The 20,443-nt window shown below is 42.9% G+C and overlaps 1 protein-coding gene across 5 annotated transcripts in view; it reads right to left on the minus strand.

Moving 5' to 3' along the window:
- LOC115364632 (protein pim1-like) overlaps positions 1 to 20,443 on the minus strand; it is a 329,092-nt gene that overhangs the window by 259,815 nt on the left and 48,834 nt on the right. For all 5 annotated transcript variants that reach the window (XM_030059144.1, XM_030059145.1, XM_030059146.1 and 2 more), the window contains 2 exons: positions 15,939 to 15,981; positions 13,890 to 14,124 (listed from right to left, as the gene is read on the minus strand). The gene's annotated coding sequence lies outside the window, so the exon portion shown is untranslated. The remainder of the gene's footprint in view (positions 1 to 13,889; positions 14,125 to 15,938; positions 15,982 to 20,443) is intronic.

The raw sequence follows: 20,443 nt of genomic DNA on the forward strand, positions 1-20,443 counted from the left end.
AGTCCACACAAATACACACGCACAGCCACAAATCTGACCCATGCTCCCTCCATTGAGCACAACTGGGAAATATCTTCTATCATAATAAACACTATATTCAATATGATGAATTGAATTCTGCATTCAGTGATGGAGTGCAAGAGTGGAATAACTGCATGGTCAATACAGAGCACAGTTTTTTCCCCCCATTCTTTTTTCTTGTTCCTGCCAAGTTGAGTCGGAGTCTATCTGAAAACAAAGAACAGGTGAAGCAAACAAAGATCATGCCATTTAACAGCAATGTGAAATCAATATATGTTCTGAAATGGCAGGAAAAAACATCATTGTAAACTGGTTATTGACGTGTTAAGGTAATTTACACTTGCTAGTACAAGACAGATCGTGGCAATATTTATTTAGCCGGCAAGCTGGCGGTGGGGAAAACGATACGGCAGCTGTAGCTATCACCAGATGTTGGTGTTACAATGTCCGTCCATCAAACCATCCCCCCCCCTCGGCCCCCGCTACTCCATACCCCCTCCGCCCTCCTTCACTTCCCCAAATGGCTGGCTCCCTTTTCGCTGCAACCTGACAGCCTTAAAACAACTGTATAATTAGAGCTGCATCTGTCACACAGGCTCAGTCTGGCTTTCAGTTTGGGAGTCAGCAGCGATGGGAGACACTGGAGGGCACAGCGTCACGACACCAGAGTCAAGTGCGGAGCGGACAAGCAGGCTGTGGCTTAGATATATCCACTTATGTCAATGTTGGAAAAGCAGATTGAAGATTTACAAGAAAAGTGTCAGTTCAAAGTTCAATGGAATGAACATTTTGAATATAATGACACCACTACTGACGTAGCAATGTCGTTTGGGGATTTGCAGAAACTTACAATACACAGTTAGAGCTTCAAGCAGTAAAAACTGCATACTGCTTTGCATTAAAGAGAAAGAAAGCACACGGACTATGGATTTTAGTCTAACTTGTGCCCCACTCTTCACTGCATGCCTCAAAAAAAAAAAAAAAAAAAAAAAAAAAAGAATGCCAAATTTGGAGGTGAGGTGTGGGGAGGGGGTATGCAGCTATATGATGAGCTATCCCACTATCAGCTGCTGCAATTAAGGAGCACAATGTAAAATGTCACAGTGGATCTGTATCATCGGCAGCCCTGTCACAGGAAAAGGCCAGGAGGAGTGCAGGAGAGGAGCAGAGAATGCAGTGAATCCCATCGGCCTAACCTGTTTTAGTAGCGTGAGAGGGGAGAACGTGTAGCGCTACAGCAGAACAACTCTGGGACTCTAGTCCAGATGCTGTCATGTCACCACAGTCTTATTAGGGAGGGACAGAGACAGAAAAATATGATTAACTGGCAATATGCATTAGTCTTGAGGAGGTTGATGAAATAGAAGAGGGCTAAAATGTGCAGTAGGTAGGGAAAGACATGATAAATTTGTAGTATGTGTTTGTGATGTATAAGGTGCCTATAAATCAGATAAAACCAAATAAATTCCAAGAAGTAAAGACAGATGTTAACGTTTACATTGTTGATTAGCATATTGGAGGTTATATTGTAACTTATCATTATGTTATCATTATTATTAGCAGGAGTAGTAAAGAAGTAAAAGTAGTAGTATAACTAATGGGCAATATATGGTATTTATTGACTTCACAGTAAATTGTATCTTCAAAATAATACTATATCGTTGTATTTGCAAATGCCCAAAATTTCAACTGCTGTGTAAAGATAACTAACAATTATTCTTGAAAGAAAGAATCAACTGAATACTGTGTAATTCGGACCAGAGATTGTGGTTCTCCTCTCTTCTCCTGACAGCAGTGTTTTCATTCTCCCACTTTCCATCTATATTATGAGAATAATGGTGACGAAAGATGCCTTTTAATTTTCAGCTCAGCATCATTTTGACATGTGTAATTGATGAATCTCCACAGGATATAATAAATCATTTGCAGATTTCCCTCTGTTTTTGATCAAGTTGGGATGACCAGACTTCTACCCAGAGTCATTACATTTTGGTGGAGCAGATTGAAAGCACGTCGAGGCACGCTCCTTGTTGTTATTACACTCCCTGCCCGTGCTTCTCAGCAACTGTAGAATTATCACCTCCATACATGCACACAAGGACTCACACTGGTGCAGCCCACAAGTCCACACATGCACTCAAATGTGCACGTGAGTGACAATTATTTCATTTAATAGAAGAAAAGCACACTCCTAATGCCAAGTCATGTCTTTTCCTCTTGACTAGTTTGCAATCTATTGTATTTAGGAAGAGGATGGGAAACATTTGCAGGATTGTGTCCTCCTCAATGGAGCAACGGTACCACAGATTCCTAGCATTAGGCCACTGCATAATATAAGCTCCCTCTAGTGGTAGTGGGGTAGACTGAGTATGAAAGTATGGGAAGACTTAGTGGAGAGGGTCATGTTCTTTGAAAGTGTTGCAGAAAAGATGAAAAAAAAATATTCAAACTAGTAATTTGTTTAGAAATTTCAGATTAAACAATGAGGAGTGTTTAGGAAGAAAAATCTGTAAATTATCCATTTTGATTTGGTCATGGATGTAGATGTCTATGAAAAGTCAAAGAGGATGAAGTGAAAATAGATTAAGTGAAACAAAGTTAGTATAGGAGGCATGGGTAAGTTAAGCGTGTGTGTCTGTGTGTCGTGCAGGGACAGTTGACTACAGCAGGAGACAGGGAAGGTTCACTCACAGTACTACAGAAACCCCCCAGCTGGGCTTGCCACTAAGGAACGGATATGCCCAGGGAGAAAGATAGAGAGAGATGTAGGGAGAGGGAGAGAGAGAGAGAGAGAGAGAGAGAGAGAGAGAGAGAGAGAAAGCGAGAGAGAGAGAGAGAGAGAGAGAGAGAGAGAGAGAGTACATGAGAAAGAGGGAACAAGTAGAGGGCATATGTATTCATATTTGCCTGTTTTGCCACAAGCTCTTCAAAGGCTATGTCTTGCCTGCAACATAGCTGGTAATGAGAGTAAAAGTTGCAGAGTGCCTCCTGCTCTTCTCTCTGCATTCCCCCTTTTTGCTGATTACTGATATTTTTCTCTCTTCTCTTTCCTTTCGACCCTTACCATAGGCAGGCGCGCACACACACACACACACACACACACACACACACACACACACACAAAACTTGGCAGCAGTTCTGTGTCCGACCTTCTCTTGACATTAATTTCACTACTTTTGCGTTTTGTTTGGTTTTAAATAAAACATTTAACCCTACCTTCACATTTCCATCATTCCAGTGTATCTCTCTAAATGCAAAATCAACAACAACAACAACAACAAGGCTATTAAGAGCACACAACAAACAATGAGACTGGACGGACAGCATCTAATATAGATGTGAGTCATTTAGAAATCGCCCACGCTGGCTGTCTGAATACGAGACAGTCTGAGGTCAAGAGACATCAGCGGATCCAGGCTTCTCCATAAACACAGAACACAGCAGAATGTTCAGAAGGAGAATACTGATAGGGAAAACTGTGATTTCTCTGAAGAGGCGTCGGCAGGTTAAGAGGATACCTTTTCTCTCCCTTTTTCTACTGTTTTAGTCACGGCTGTGTCTTTTTTCCAATTTGATTTTTTTCCCTCCATCTTCCTTTCTTGCCAAGGTTTATCCCCAAGGTGTCCTCTGGGGATACCTACTGGATAAGCCATTTGAAATGCATTTCCTAAAGAACCTTCCGTTCCATTTTTGAACTGCTGCTATCTCTCAAATTGTCCTCAAGAAAAAGCGTGAGGTAGAGAAAGGTAGCAAGCGTTTGAAAGTACTCTCGCTGTACTTTTTGTCTGCAGTTTACTCGCGCAGAAACAAGCTGTGGTTTCCCAGCAGTGCGATACAGGCTGCTGGGACTGTGATGTGTGCTGGAGGTGGTGGCAGGACACTCAAGTGACCTGAGGGCCTGAATGGGCTGGAGTCAGTCTACATCCTGCTGTAAGGGGGGATTTTTACTGTGCCGTCACTGGACTAGGGATTCAGGTGAAAGAATCTGCCTGCGAGTTCCATTTTCGCAAAACAAGATGTGATTAGACCAATTTAGTGGTTTACCAATGTACTGGGCTGATGTCTGCCTTTCCTGAATATCAAACCTTAGGGTGTCTGTGTCTTCCTTCACTATGTAATATAGTTTGACAGTCTCTCTCTCATCTTTTTATTTTGCATTTACAGCATTCTTTGTTCATTTCATTTAAAATGTTTTGCATAATACTGGTCAAATTTAAAGATACTGAGCATCTGCACAAAATATCAGCTATCAGCAGCTTGGGTAAAACAAACAAAAAAAAAAAAACATTATCATTGGTTGTTAAAAAAAAAAAACAAAAAAAAACATATCAGTCACACCCTGTTTGTGATTTGGCGGAGTAACGCTCAGATGTGAGGCTGGGCTGAGACAGCGTTTTGTACTAAAGACTGACTAAAGAAAGACTATTTTTAAAACTACATATCTGTATGCCCAGCTATAAGCAACATGGAGCAATGTAATCTGATGCTCATTATCTGCTCGTTATGTGGCCTGAGGAAATTCATGACCCATTGGTGATCTGTTTCCTGACATGTGATTAAATTGTCCAGTCAGTTCCCAAGCAGGTAGCACAATGTCCAAACTCAAATGTCCCAGCTGTATATATTTATTAGCACACTTCTGTGTGGGATCTTTACAAATCGACAAGGGCAATCCATCCACACAGAGCCAGGATCAGTCAGTTCCCATACAGTGCATCACAGTGTCATATCACAGACTGCAGCCTGCACTGTCAACCAATTATGTCAATTATAGCCAGAAACCCCTGTGGCGTTTTCATTAGACCTTCCACAGTTTCCTCCAATGAAGCAATTTGTTCCAGTATTTGTTTACAGAGAGAGGCTGTGACTCGCAGCAAAAATAATATTTGTTATCTCCCCCTGCCATCACAGCAGAGTGAATCCACCACTGGCTAATCTTAACCTGGCTTTCTCATTGAGGTTTAATCTGGTCACGGTAACTTAGCATCTACTAGGATGCCTGTGTGTCTCTGCATGTGAGTGCCTGTGCAAGTTCATATATTTCTATGTGTTTTGTGTGCAATATGTCTATGTGTGTTTGCATAAAGGAGAGAGAGAGAGAGAGAGAGAGAGAGAGAGAGAGAGAGAGAGAGAGAGAGAGAGAGAGAGAGAGAGAGAGAGAGAGAGAGAGGGATAGACAAGCTACTCATTCTCCACCCCCCCAACACACTTCGTTCATGTCAAGAACCAATCACGTGTGAAAACTTGCCTTAACTTCCCCTGCCTGTGTGACTACAACGTCAGAGAGAGTTTGACAGATCTGTGCGCCACGGAGGCGTCTCCCCGCCATTTGGCATGCCATGCGCGTCTGGTGCGCTGGAGACTGCCTGTCAAACGCCTATGAGTCGGCGGCGCAGCCAGGGACCCTACGGAGCGCCAGATGGGCCATTAAGGTAGTATTAATGTAGATGCCATCGCTTTTCTCCTCTGACTGGGACATGCTCTCTCGAACTGCGAGCAGCTGCTGCCATTTACTAGGACAGCTTCCTGCTAACTTTGGCCAACTGGCATCACCACTGACTGGCTCTCACTGTAATGATACACTCTCTTCCTACTCTACCTGTGACTTTTGTCTTCCAACCGCCCCCACCCTCTTCTTCCATCCTCTTCTAGGCATTTTAATGGGATGGCGTTGATGATAACTTCCAGCTTTTCTTTTTCCTCCTCCAAAGTGTTTGAACATACACATACTCCTGCATGAGGACACCCATTCACTCACTGTCTCTTTCTCTCAGACACACACACACATGCACACATACACACACACACACAGTAATAAGTGTATATAAACTGTATCCATCTGTACACCCACACTTGAGCTCATAATCAAGGCATGATATTCAGTAGTGTACGGTTATTTCTGTTTATGCCCTACTGAGTGCTAATATCATGCTTTAATTGAGAGAAAATTGGCTGTTGGCAAGAAACAGAAAAGAAGGTTACAAAAACCCCAACCATGGATAAGTGTTGCAATCAGTAATATTCTATTTAGTTAAGTAGCCTAAAATGGGATGTTTTGAGATCATTATTCAAATCACATTGACAAAATCCTATTATGAGAATTAGTTTTCCAGCAGGAAATGTACAGAATTATTGATGTGTAATAAATGTGCTTTCAGCATTACATACACTAGGGGCATATTAGGAAACAGTGGGGCATATGACTCAAACCAAAACAAGGTCACAAACATCATATTCCTCCATTCACACAGGGAAAATAATACACATTTCAAGTGCAAACTTTGCATAATCTAACAATAGAAAGAACAGCAAACAGTGAAGGATGTATACAGTGAGCTCCAGAAAGCTGCAGAAGTCATCATATACAACTATTTGAAGATTGTGGTCCTAAACAAGTCAGAGGAGGAAGTGGGAGAAGCTGCGAGAGAGAGAGAGAGATGAGTTTGTCCTCGTGCTTTTGAAAAGAGCCAGAATCTCTCGAGGCGCAGGTTAGCCTTCCTACACAGCCGAGACGAGCCCCCCCTTCTCTTTCCTCGCTTCCCTGTCTCCCTCACTTGCCTCGCCTCTCATTTTTCAGTAGAGCCCAGGGCCTGAGAGGAAGAACAGAACAAGGGTCCTTTGAGGTGCCCCTAGGGGAGATGGGTACAGTAGTTTAGGTCGCCGTACACCCACATAGAGTTCTCACATACTGCGCAGCTTCTTTAGTGCAGTGTAACAATAGACAAGTGATAGAAGTATATACTATACAACGACTTCCTTTATTGTCTGCCAGCCTCTCTCTCTCCCTCACTCTTTCCTTGTCTCCCTCTCTCTCTCTCTCTCTCTCCCATGTGGTTGCCTCTGTCTCTATACAGCCCTGTTCTAGGTTCTGCTTTCAGGCCACATGTCATTCCGTGAAAAAAGGCATCGACACTGTCAGTGTGAAGTGAGATTGGGGAGGGCGAGGGGTGGGGGTCTACGTCTAGGTCTCGAGAGGCAACTCAGATGAGGACTACAGGGTTGGCATCACCAGTGGCCAGTGTTCAAATCAAACGCACTGCCACCGAAGCGCAGCAAACGCTTATGCTCCCGCACAGCCGTTAGTGTACTCCCGGTATCAAACTGACACCTTCTCCCTTGGCTGCTCCTGACAAGGAATTCCTCGTCTAAGAATTAGCCGCACCTCGCCGAAAGCACAGCGGCAATTTGTACAGTTGTGAATAGATTTGATTCTGAATAGATGAGATAACCGTTTATTGTGTTGAATAATAATATACAAGCCCTGAGGATACAAATACATGGCACACATATGAAGTATGATAAAAAAAAAAGGAAAAGATTTTCTTCATTATGGCTGATTTCAGGAAAAATATTGAACCAGCTGTCTTTCGACTCACCCCCATTTGAGAGTAATTTAAAGAGCCTCTTCTACAAGTCACTAAACAACCTCCACCAACAATGCAAACCAATTTCTTCATAATTGATTGAGAGCAGCAAATGCTATTTTGGTGCTTGGACTCAATGAATAGGGCCGGCTTTCTATCTGTGTATCTGCATATTGAACAAGAGGAGAATTGGCACCAATCAGGAAGTCTGCCAAGCTACCAGGGCAGCAAATAGTGCCACATAAGTTTTTGTGTGTGTGTCTGTAAGAAAATACAGACAGACAGTAAGACTGATAGACAGCAAAGATGAGGAGGCAGTTATTGGGAGGAAAAGTTGAGGATGTAGAAACACCATCTGTATATCGATGTGAGGGAGACATGGGGTGGGGATACATTTCTCACAGCTTTATCCAGGAAATCCAACCTGTGATAAACGGGATCAGTTCCTTTATTTACAAGGTGCATGTTATTGCTTTGCCATGCAAATGCATTCAAAGCACAGTAATGCCATCCTGCTATTGTGGGGGAATGATCGCTGCACCAGGACAAGCAAGCTAGGCTTTGATGGGTGCAGAATAACGGTGTTACAGAGCTAAGCAATGTGTGTGTGTGGGTGTGCTGCAAATAGGTTATTTTGGATGTTTTTTTTTAGAAGAAAGGAGGCATTACCGAGGCCTATGGTGCACCGAGGTATACTTCCAACCAAGGCGATTAACATGAAAGGAAATATCTAATGTTATTTTCCACTGCGGTGAAGAGAGAAGCAGAGAAAAGCCTGTAATCACATTATTATTTGTGTCGGAGATCAAGATCAATCAGGGTTAAAGCATGTCACAATGTTTAACAATAACAATGGATGCTTGCTTGTGTAGGAGAAAACACAACTGGATTTCTGATACTGAGAATGAGAATGCAAAGATATTCAATTTCTATCTTTTCTCTTTGACCAGACTTGGGTTGTGTACCTGTATTTGGATTCCATAAACAAACAAGCAAATGAAAAGATTACACATGATGCGCACACACAGAGACACACGGTACATATACAGACACACATACAGAGACAGATGTGCACACCAATCACAAAAAAAGCTCTTTTTCTGTTTCTTCTATTGCTAACTCACAGTGGAGTAGGGTTTGACAACTGTGAGTGTGACTAGCAGTGTTTTGCTAATAACATGCAGAGAGAGGAGGAGGCGCCATCGGAGAAGCCGAAAAGATGAGTGTAAAAAGGGCTTCACTCCCCTCAGAGGCCTGTAGTGGAGACGAGGCAGCATCTAGTGCTTCGGGAGAAACTCAAACAGACTACAGCAGCATATACAGACTAGAGAAAACATTCAGCGGCACAAAGAGCAACACTTATTTTACAGTGTGTGTACACAATGCTGTAAAGAAGAGTGAGCAGAAGAACAGGGCCTGAGAAGGAAATACATATGCCTTTTCAACAAGCACATACACGCAAACATTATAGTTTTTCAGATCCCTGCAGCAAACGTGCAACAAACCATTGCACTCATGCAGAAAGGGTGGTTGCTAAGATTCAGTCACATGACAGAGCAAGCTAGTGAGCAACCGAGTGGCGAGTGGGAGATTCAAACTTAATGAGTGCTTTGGCAGCTTGCGTGGAAAAGGCAGGCAGTGATTAACGGAACACTTCAGAGTACAAGGCACAGCGGTGCTCAAAGAAAACAGTGATGATCTCCACTTAATCGCGGAGAAGCCCGGAGCATCTGCCGCCAGAGCAGGGCAGCGGCACCGGCGAGCTCCCGCTCCGCTAGGCTGTCATCTCCAGAGAGCTGTGGCCATATGCTCGGCTCTGCCGCAAACTCACAGGAAGTTAATTTTCTGACAAAACACAGGGATAAATATGACATTCAAACAAGTTGTGCTCAGCCAGGCTGAACACGGATGCCGTGCCAAGCTCAAGCTGCACACGTGTCACACTTAGGAACAGAGTTTATTTTCATGCTCCCACGCCTGCTTTTTGCCTAGCTTTGTAGAAATACAGACAATAGATGGCACATTTTAGGCTAGAAGGTGCTAACCTACTTTGGGACTGAGATATACTATATGCACAAGGAAAAGGACACACATACATAAAAGTGCACACACACACACACACACACACACACACACACACACACAGTAAATGATACTGGTCCGATACGACACAAGCTATAGTAACAACATAGCAGGTGAAGGCGATATGGGTCTTATAAAAATGTTTATGTAAGGGTGCATATAGAAAACCAAAGAGGAACTGTCCTCCCTGCATACAATCGCATCGCTCAACACCCAGAGAGAGGTGACAAATTCATTGTCCCAAAGAGAGAGGGGGAGACCAAGAGATGAGAGCAAAGAGATGAGAGAAAAAAGAAAAAGAAAAGAATAGAGGGGGAAAAAAAACAAAGATTAACTTTCATTTCCGTTCACAGACATATAGCTCCCCACAGTGTGACATTAAAATAATGTCAATCAAACCATTAAATAGGGGCTCTGTCTAACCTTGTCTGTTGCAGGTGAAATGCCATAGTGGCCCTGAACAAAGGGCTCGCAGGTGTGAGCAGAATTCCAACACCTTATCGCTCTGCTGATAAAGAACAGAATATAGTGTTTCTCAGATCTCAGCAGTCTGCTACCACTCCATCCTAGACAGTAAGGAGAAACGGGGCCTTAGGGGTGAAGTCGGCAGCTCCAACCTACAGATTCCTTACAACAATAGCCAGTATCATATAGTATGGAGTCAGGGGGGTAGATGGAATGGGTGGGGGTGGGGGTGGGGGCACCTTGTCTGGACCTACTGAACAAACACACAAGGGGAGTACAGAGGAGAGAAAGGAGGTGGAGGGTTGGTATTCAGGGGGGTGGGTTTGGCTTCCACCTAGGGCTATTAGAGGCCAGTGGTAAGGCTAGACTGAGTGGAAAGGGTGACCCTGGTATATTCATACCTCCAGACCCCTTTCCTCTGCCATCCCTCCTGCTGTTTCTCCTACCCCTCCCCATCATTCTCTCCCTCTTTCTCTAGCAAGGCTGGGTGCAGTCATGCACATCTCACTGGTCTTTTTCAGAGAGGAGAGGTGAGAGCTTTGGCCCCTGGGCCTGCATACTGCTGCCAGGTGGCTGGGTGCTGGGTTCTACCCCCACTCCTCCAAATGTGGGACCAGTCCCATGAACTGTAAAAACTCCATGGCTTTTCTTAGGGGAAATTGCCTTACATAACTTCTGGAAGAGGACAGTGAGGACATTCCCCAACAACAGTGTTGGGGAATGTTGCTTTGTTGCTATGTTTTATGTTTTATGTTGATCATTCTTCTCTATTATAATGCAATATATTGCATTGTCATCTATGGCTGATAATTAACTTTGCAGGATAATAACGGAAACCTGGCCAGAATTGTCCTTTTATACAGTAAGCATGCAGAAACAGCAGTCAGGAATTTGTTGTGTTTTTGCTTGTTTGTTTTGTTTTCAGTTTTCTGGTACCAACAAAAGAATCAGGATAAATATTAATATGAAGTAACAGCTTGCTTATTTGAAAAATTACGTAACTGATTAGTAGAACTGAAAAACTAAGATGTTAGGTTACTAGATGGCACAAAAAGCACAAATAATCTGAGTACTCCAATATCCTGGTTATAAAAATAGCAGCTGTACTTTCAGTTACTAAAATAATTAACAGATTACTGGGAGAGTAATCTCGAAAATATGCACATATTCACAGTAGCTGCAACTAGGTAGGCAGGTGAACACATGCATTCACACACACACACGCACACACAAAAACACACAAACACTTGACTTTCATGGCAAATTTCAGCCTCAGAGACAGAAAGTTCTAGTTTGGGCACAGCTTTGTGAACCAATGAACTGATGGACCAACAGAACGAGATGGCAGGGCTAACCCACACCACTGAAAAAAAGAAACGCTCTGTGAGACCAATGATGGCCCCCACAAGTGTCTATGACAAATGGTTCACAAATAATGAAAGGGGGCGGCGCTTAATTGTGTGTGTGTGTGTGTGTGTGTGTGTGTGTGTGTGTGTGCATCAGTTCTTAAGTTGTGGAAAAGGGCATGGCTAAAGTGTACCTGCTAACCAATTGGCATGAACACAAACACACACCTTCATACACACATACTTGACCTCCATGCCAAATTTCAGCCCTCTGGGGGCGAAAACTGTGGCCGCCAAAAAGTGGGGAAATTTTTGTGGACCAACCAACCCCTTGACTGACTGACAGAGCCAGCTATAGAGCTGCTGGCTGCAGGGAAAAAATGATGAAGAAAAGACAGTTTCACTGTTGGCAGCAGACACACAAAAACGATAGCTGTAGATGATGATAATAATGCCGCAATTCAGATTATTGTCTGCAAATTGGAATAAACTGTCTCATTAATTTCACATTCTAAGGATCTTGAACGGAAATCTAATCTAAAAGCAAGTGAAGGTAATCAGGCAGTGCTGATGAGTTAAGCAGGTAAGCAGTCATTTTTAAAAGATTTTGAAAGGAACCGGCCCCACCCTGACTTGAGTAAAAGAGGATGGGGGAGACGGAGAGGGGTGAGGACAGGCAGACGCTTGGACTGACAGAATGAGCATGGACTGAAATACTCTGCCAAACAGGCCAGTCCTCTTTTTTTAATCCATCAGTTATCATGTGAGTGAGTGTTATATACTTAACAACTTACTGTATGAAGACACCCTAACTTAACTGCAGGAGAACTGGGTAAAATCTGTAGGAACAATGAGTCACAAACACACACACACACACACACACACACACACACACAATGTTGAGTGGCAATCATTCACCTAGACACTGTCACATTGGCGTAAATTGACTTATTTTGCATGAGAAGGAGGAGGGGGTGATGGGCTGCGGAGAGCGAGAGAGGGACTGAGGGACTGAATCAAATAATATGAGTAGGCAAAATTAAGCTCCAATGCAAGTGGAACACTTCACAAGAGAGCCAATTTCAATTCCACAGCACTTAATTTAGGATTTGTATGGTTCAGCAGCCTGCTACTGTATGGTAAGCCATGTAAGGACAGAGATAGAGAGAGACAACCGGCAGAGAGCCATCCAGGCCCTTGAGGTATCCATCACAAAGCTCTGCCTCCATCAGCCCCTCTCTCTCGCTCCCTCTCTCTCTCTGTCAGACACACACACACACACAAACACACACAAAAGTGAATTAAAAACTAATGATATTATACTGTAGTGATTATGGAGTTGGTTAAAGGGGACATTAGCAAATCACAAGGGTATTTTTATATATATAGCAGTGTGAGATACATGTTTTTATGCCCTGGCTACCTCAAATACTTGAATCTGAAAGGCTGGAGGATGTACACTAAGACTGTGTATCAGGACACCTCAAACACAATCTCCAAACCTATCAGCTATTGTCTCATGACAATTCAGAGTCAGGGGAAGACGGACAATTTTTCAGGTTTTCCTATGTAGCCAAAACCAAGCCGGAAACCATTTCTGTTCCGTTTCTTTTATTGCACGAGTGGAATGTTTTCTACACAATACACAAACATCAATACTTTTTTTTTTTTTTAGGTGTTTTAGAACTAAACGTCATTTCTGCCAAAGTCTTCCGCTGCTTTCACTCCCTATACAGACTGTTTACCTTCACAAAACCACTCAGATGACAAATGGTGACTACTCCAAATAAGTTTATAAAGACTACCTCAAACATAATCACCATTCAACTCATGAAAAACTAAAACTAAAACTAACTATAACTATAAATAAAACCACTAACATAACACTAACTAGCTGCTTTAAGTTAAGGTAATGATACTAGCCTGGGTTAGCTATTAGCTACTACAGTGTGCCCCGTTTTTAAAATCCCATTTGCTTCAAAACCACAGTGATTATTCTTCAAAAAATGACACCGGCATGACTTAAACACCAATGGTGAGCTAGCTAAGCCATTTTGTGTGGTGTGTGCTGTATTTAATCCATTTTGCAAGTCCACAATGTCTACAGTGTCATGGCTCAAGGTGAATAATGTTAGCAAAATTAACTGTTAGCGTTTCTCCCAGTAGACAGTATAAAAAATAGCACAAGCATAAAAGGTTTTTCAAAGAATATCATTTCCTAAATTAATTAACTCTAATTTTAACCTTATTTTTTTAATTGTTGGCAAGTAGGTATGGTATGGGCATGATAATGCTTGAAGAGGTGTCCCGATAAAGGATTACTGGACAAGATAGAGGAAAAGATTGCAGACAATAAGTCATACACAAATACATCAGGCTATATATCACTTCAGAGAGTACATGAAGTAAATTTATAAAAGAGTGTAGTTGTATAAAGGAGAAGAGTCTTTTCCCAAAATGTGTACAATATTTGGTGAAGACACTGTGCTATACAGTGATAAGTGTTACACCTTCACAGCTGAAACATCACTTTGATACTATTCAAAAATCGGTAATGCATGCACACCTGGTATGACTTGCTCTTCACTCTAAAGAAAATATTATCCCATACCTGGTGCTCTTTGAAGTCAGCCCTCCTGAAGTCGTATCCCAGCTGGGTGTAAAAGTTGTTCCCAAAACTGTAGGCCTGCCCAGAGTCTGTCCATATGAAGGAGTGTCTGCTCCCACAGGCAACGCCCACTACATTGACCCCTTCGACGTTAGCATCACTTCCTTTAATTGTTTGCTCCTTTGTAAACTTGATCTCAACGGGTCGGTCCTTCACTGTCCTCTCTCCATCACCGAGCCTACAAAGAGCAGACATAGAAACCTAGTCAGTCCTTGTATCTACAGTAACACTACAAAGGCCTATGGATTTAAGGGGGGTCTAAGAGGGCCCAAAAAAGCTGTCTATTGCTGTTGAGTTTAAAAATCAGTGGAGATCTCAGTGGCACTCACCCTTTAGCAAATACTATGGCTAAATTCCTGTAGTGTTTACTTTCAGATTCATTTTCTGTATATGGGTAAGAGTCATGGTCACATATGTGTCTACTGTAACTGGCTTATTTTGGTGAGGTCAACTTTATGGTCCTGGGAAAGAAATAATAACTGAACTTAACTCAATTTGTAGCTGTACAAATGGCTTTACCTAGACCTTGGCTGAGAATTGTGATTCTGTCTCCATGTCCCCAGTGTGAGTGAACAAAGAACATCCAAGACCCCTTTTCAAGATGAGCTGGTCAAACGCAGCCCCAGCACCCCTGTGACCCGTGAGCTCCCAGCAGCTTCAAACAGAGCTCTGCTGTTTGCTTGTTGATATAATGCTCCTCTTTGTATTTGTTTCCCTGAGCCAGCGTCATAACCTGCAATGCCCCGGCCATATCTGCTAGTTTGCGGTATGTCTGGGAAAAATAACAAACAGTCTTCTCCATTATTTCCACAAACGGGGAACGAAAGGTCCTCGCCCGCCGTCCCCACGAGAGCCTGTATTGATTACAACAATGCTTCAACTCAGACAGGACCACTCTGGGGTCACTGCTATTTCCATCAGAAAGTTTGCCAGTTTAAATTTACACAGCTCTCTCATACTCTTCTCTCTCGCCTCCAGTGAGACACAGAGGCGAGCTGAGGAGTTTTCAGATATCAGAGTGCCGGTTGCATAACGGGGATGCTCACCCTTTGCTCTGCAAGTGGGTGTTGTGGAGCTCCAACTATAGGCTCCTCCAACTATAGGCTCCCCACTAGAGAGCCTTAACCTGCTTAGAGAGGTCAAAGCATCATGAGAGGAGAGAAGAGAGAGAGAGAGAGAGAGAGAGAGAGAGAGAGAGAGAGAGAGAGAGAGAGAGAATCAGGGACGATGAGAGCGTGAGATGTGATGCTTTGCTTCCTTTCATGTATTTCTCTTAGGTCTGCTGTGCTGCTGGTTGAGTACTTGAGGGCCACTGAATCACTGTAGCCCCCGGGCCCTTGGATGTCATTACAGCCAGACTGGCTCCTGGCTGGAGAAGTTTTTAACAAGGAAGCTAATCAGGAAGAAAACACTAAGCATGTCTGTGTGTAACTATGCCTTGCTGTCGGCTGAGTTATCTCTCTGCCATTTTATATACATTTTATATATGGCTGCATGCTGTCAGAAGGCTGAACATACCGGGTCAATGTGGAGTTAAAGTGTATGGGACTATGTCCAAAACAGCAGAGTTTCTTCCAATTGTTTAAATTCAGCTTTTAGAATGACTTTGCATTTGCATAAGCAGTGGGCAAAATAATCAGAGAATAGACTGAAGGTGAACTGTACAAATTGCCACAGGTTGATTTAAGTGAGGACCATTTAGACTCAACTGGGGGAAATTTTTGGAATAAGCTTGTAACTTGATGGCTGAGTCCATATAGTTCTCATAACAAGCATGCCTCACTGATAAATTACTTACCTACTGTATTTTTTGTTAGTTAAGTCTAAAGGGCCTCAGTTGAATCAACTGGCAATTTTGTACCTTTAAACTTATATGGACACCGGGGTTCACTGTCTTCTGAGCCTTCACACCATGTCAACATGAGGATATTTAGAAGGTTGAACTGTGTCAATGTTGGTTTAGTATGGTTACAGTTACTGAGATTAACTTACTGTCCACTAGTGCCATTTCCCCATGAAAAAATCCTGTTGTCCACTGTGGAGAAAAGACAAAGAGAGCAGGATAGAAAATATTAGACAAATAGATTGAGAGTCAACAACAAGCAGCCGCCATCCCACGGTCTACAAAACGAGTTAGGGGTTACTGTTGAGAGTATAATTACGAGTGCTAATCTTCAGCGGCTGTAGATGTTTCACAGTAACAGCTTAGGTTGTGTTGTTTTCCCTTTGTCCTCAAGTGTAGAGTGAGCCGTGCCGTGTCAGTGGGTGGACCCTTCCCTGCTGTGTGAAGTTTGATTAATACAGCCTCGACAGAGAGTTCAGAGACTGGGGCCACCTCTCACACACCCTGCTGTAAAATAATGAGCCTTCAGCAGGAAGGAATAATATACAGGGGAGGAGAGAGACACTTCCTTAGTCTCAGCCTGAGCTGAATATATTCAAATGAAATGAGGAGAGGAGGCCATCCTAACTGATTAGACTTGTCTCTGAAAGAGAGAGAGAGAGACACCTATATATTTCTCCGCCTTTGTACATGTATTTAACTGTCACCTCTGTGCTCTAACAATCCAACGTGGCACTGACACATTTGCATATGCTTTCTATAAATACCTGGACCTCTACCTGTTCTTGCCGTGATTCCAGTCATGTTGGAACACAGACGAGCCTTATTGGTCTTATGGGAACTCAAACACCACCGGGGTAACAGCCAATAGCGATGGACTTTACTCATCAACGCAGCAGAGTCCTCATGCATTATAGAGTAGGCTATGTGATTTACCTAAGCTTGTCAAAAGAGAAAAATTATCAGGCAAATGTGGGGTAATAAATTGTAATCCCTGCTGCATATGTTTGACTTGTGAACCTTGGCATTTTAAGGGTTGGGTTCTGTGAAAGAATTGGTTGCAAAATACATGGAAGGAAATAACATAAGAGATGAAATACTACTTGGAAACTTTAGGAAAAAAATGTAAAACAGGTCACAAATTTGGTCAATCAAATGATTTTTTTGACAGAGCTACTGTATAATTTGAGGGATTTTTACTGAATGCCGGTATTATCATCAAAGTACAGTGGAAGGCTGTGGATATGTATGATTTAATAAAAAAAAAAAAAAAAAAAAAAACTTGCCTGGAATCAGATAAAAAACATACCCACCACTGAGGTTGTGTGTGTTGCGAGATGTGGCTGTTTATGCGATTGGTCTGTGTGTGCATATGGGAGCTAAGTTTAACTGTTTTGAACTTTTCTGTATCACCATGCAGAACTCTAGCATTATTTTGGCACCTCATATTCTTGTCAAGCATGCAGGAACTATGTATGCTGTAGTCAGCTTTGATTCCCTTTTACCTCTGAACAAGACCAAGCAATAAACACAAGAGGCTGTAACTTCAGCTTCAGCTTCAGCACAAGAAAGAGACACCACCTCTAATGTGCGGGTGCGTTACGAGCTTTTAAGTGCTCCTGGAGAATCGCATATGGTAATAATTCACATGAAATTATATCCTTGAGCCCAACTCAGAACATACAGCTCACTGGACCGACCACACTCATTATGAACTGCTGCTAATTACCAGCCACCGTACGGTTCCTCTGGTCAAAGGAATAATAAGGAAAGAAAATGCCATAATGAAAGGGTGTGGATTAAAGAACCACACTCTTAAACACCTAAATCCTTAAATACAGCATCAGGGCATTTTGCTGCTGCAAAAATCATCTTAGCTCTGTGGTTGACTATGGGGCCATGGTGGCTATAGAGCTATTACTGTCATACATAAAGAATACAAAAACAGTACAGGAGTCAAGGATTTAAGTTTACTTTTACAAGCTTACGAATCCTCGCTGGGATAATGAAATAAAGATGAGAGTGAAAAAGCTATGAAAATAGAAAGCACCGCTCCAGTTTTTTTTTTTTTTTTTTTTTTTTTCATTTTTGTATTTATGTTTTACTTTGTATTGTTGTTTTGTTTTTGTTTTCTTATGCTTCCTCAACTCTTGAGAAATATTATGTGGGAGTGTGATAAAAAGCTATGTGAGACCCAAACACAAAATATCAGAATCCACAACTATACTGTAATGCATTCAGTCATGGGTAGTAATACCTGTGTTAGCAGCAAATCCGGCATTTATGTTTTATTTAAGATTACATGGCACCAAATGGGATGTATTTGCAACATACAATGATAGAAAGTTTACATAATTGCAAAGCAAAGTATTTTAGTTAGTTTTACATTCTTTTGACTATATTCCTGACATGTGTGCAGGATTCTTCAAATGTTAACAACTATTTTACAGCTTAAATTTGATCCTGGTCTGGGTAGTCTGCGGATGACTGTCTGTTTATCTGAGCATCCAGATGCATCATTACACTGTGATACCCCCCTCCTCACCTTGTATCTCCGAGTCCTCTGTTATTTAGAGAGTGGCAGATGTTCCTACCCCCTTCCCCCCAGCCCACTCATCCACCCACCCAGCTCGCTCTCTCTCTCTCCGCGGCAAGGGCAGCGGCTGGCGTGGGGGCACCGAGGCCGACAGCGGCGCATCAGGCTGACGTATAGAACTGATGGGCAGGGCTGAGAACTGGCAGTCTGGCAGGTTGAGTGCTCACCCTCCTTTGCCCCCCACTAGCCCCCTGCTAGCCCCTGCTGCTCTGCACCATACCCTGGCTCCAGCATCCCAGCGGCTGGTGGCCCATTGCTTTGCTCCCCCAATAAAAATAGCCCATCCCATTATTCTTCCGCCTCCCCGGGGGCTGCAAGGTCTCCAGCATCATTACCAGGACTAAGGATCTGACTCTGCCGCCACCACTTGCCACCCCCTCCTCTCCCCTCACTTCTCTTCTCTAATTATAGGTCAAGCACTCTTTTTGTAAATTATAAAACCTTTGTTCTCATCAAGACAACGGAACGGAAAAGGAAAGATACCGTGGAGTGAAGAGGAGAGCAGCGAGGAAGAAGAGAAAAAAGTAGATGAAGGAAGAGGAGGGAAACGGTGTAAAAATTGGAACGGGGGAAAAAATTTTCAATTATAAAACCAAGCTAATTTGGTATGACCAGCGACTGTCATGCACGGTGACGGAGCTCCATTATGCAGTCATTTGGGCTCTTTCAAATTAGTTATGTTAATGTCCTGCGTGTGAATGTAACACTTGGATGGGACAAGATTTCAGCAATTAATTTCTACAGTCAGCGGAGAGACAAGCAAATTTATTTTCCCCCTCTCAGGGAATTGGTGGTGGAGGGAGTGAGGAGGGGAGAGAGCATTCTGGAGCAGGGAACAAGCTAAACACAAGACCTAAATAAAGCCTGAACAATGGGAGCCAATGCCTCCTCATTCATTCAATTGACAATGTTTTGCAGCTTAAACCTGTTTTATTAATTATGTTTGACATTTCCTTAATTAGTTTCATTTACACCAAATCAATCCCTGCTGCTGTACAGCGTCATTTATCATTTTAAAAAATTTGCATAGCCGGTGCTGACTTTTTCTACTTAATTATACATTAAAAGTGTCAGCCGCGCTTGCTGCCTGGCATTATCTGAGGCAGAAAGGTTTGTGGCTGGACGGGGGTGGCATTAATCATCAGGGCGGGCGCGAGCGAGGGGTGCTCCTGGTCGCCAGCGGGGGAGCCGAGCGGGGCTTCTCATTTTCGAAGCTTGACGCTTCCGGGGCCACGGCGACCTCAATGACCTACGGGGAGAGGCAGACAAATCAACGACCTCCAGCCCCAAAAACAGCTACAGCTTGTTTATAAACCAGGGCGAGAGAGTGGAGAGAGCATAACCAGAAAAACAAGGTAGAAGAAATGTAGTCAAATAGAAAACACAAGTGGAGAAAATAACAGCATAACAGAAGGTTTACTACACACAGATTCTTGTTTAAATCCTATGACAGTCCAAGACATCAGTCATCTAATGATTGAGAGCAGGTAAAATTCAAACAAGGACCATTAAAATCATTCAGCTTGTTACAGCAATGCTTTATAGCACAAAAACACAAACAGGAAAGCACCTTCCAACACAAAACAGAAATGTTGCCTGTGCAACAATACCATCTCATGTTGTTGCTTTCCACAAATCAATAATAACTATCATTCATAGTCGACCCCGACTCCAATACCTACCCAATTGACTGAGTCAACTGGCTGAGTATGGCTATTACTTTCCCTTCAGCAAGTTAGTGAACTGACAGCTCAAACACCTGGCAAGCTCACTCCAGAGTAAATCTTCTGAGTGTTGAGGTGAACATGGCTTTACAAATCACCCATTCAGGAACTGAGACAGAAATTGGCAGGTAGGCAGAGCCGTGGCGTCAGGAGTGAAAATTACTCTGAAATGTGGAGAACAGTGAGAGGCAGAGGGAGTGAGTTTCTGAATGGTGAAAGCTATGGGTGTCACTGCACGCCATGTTCACATGGGAAATCAAACAAGTGTATTTTGGAGGTGAGTCAACACTTTGTCCTTTGGAAAATGAAAATATTTGATGTGAATTTAAATTCA

The sequence above is a fragment of the Myripristis murdjan genome, chromosome 9, assembly GCF_902150065.1.
Source record: "Myripristis murdjan chromosome 9, fMyrMur1.1, whole genome shotgun sequence".
NCBI lineage: Eukaryota > Metazoa > Chordata > Actinopteri > Holocentriformes > Holocentridae > Myripristis > Myripristis murdjan.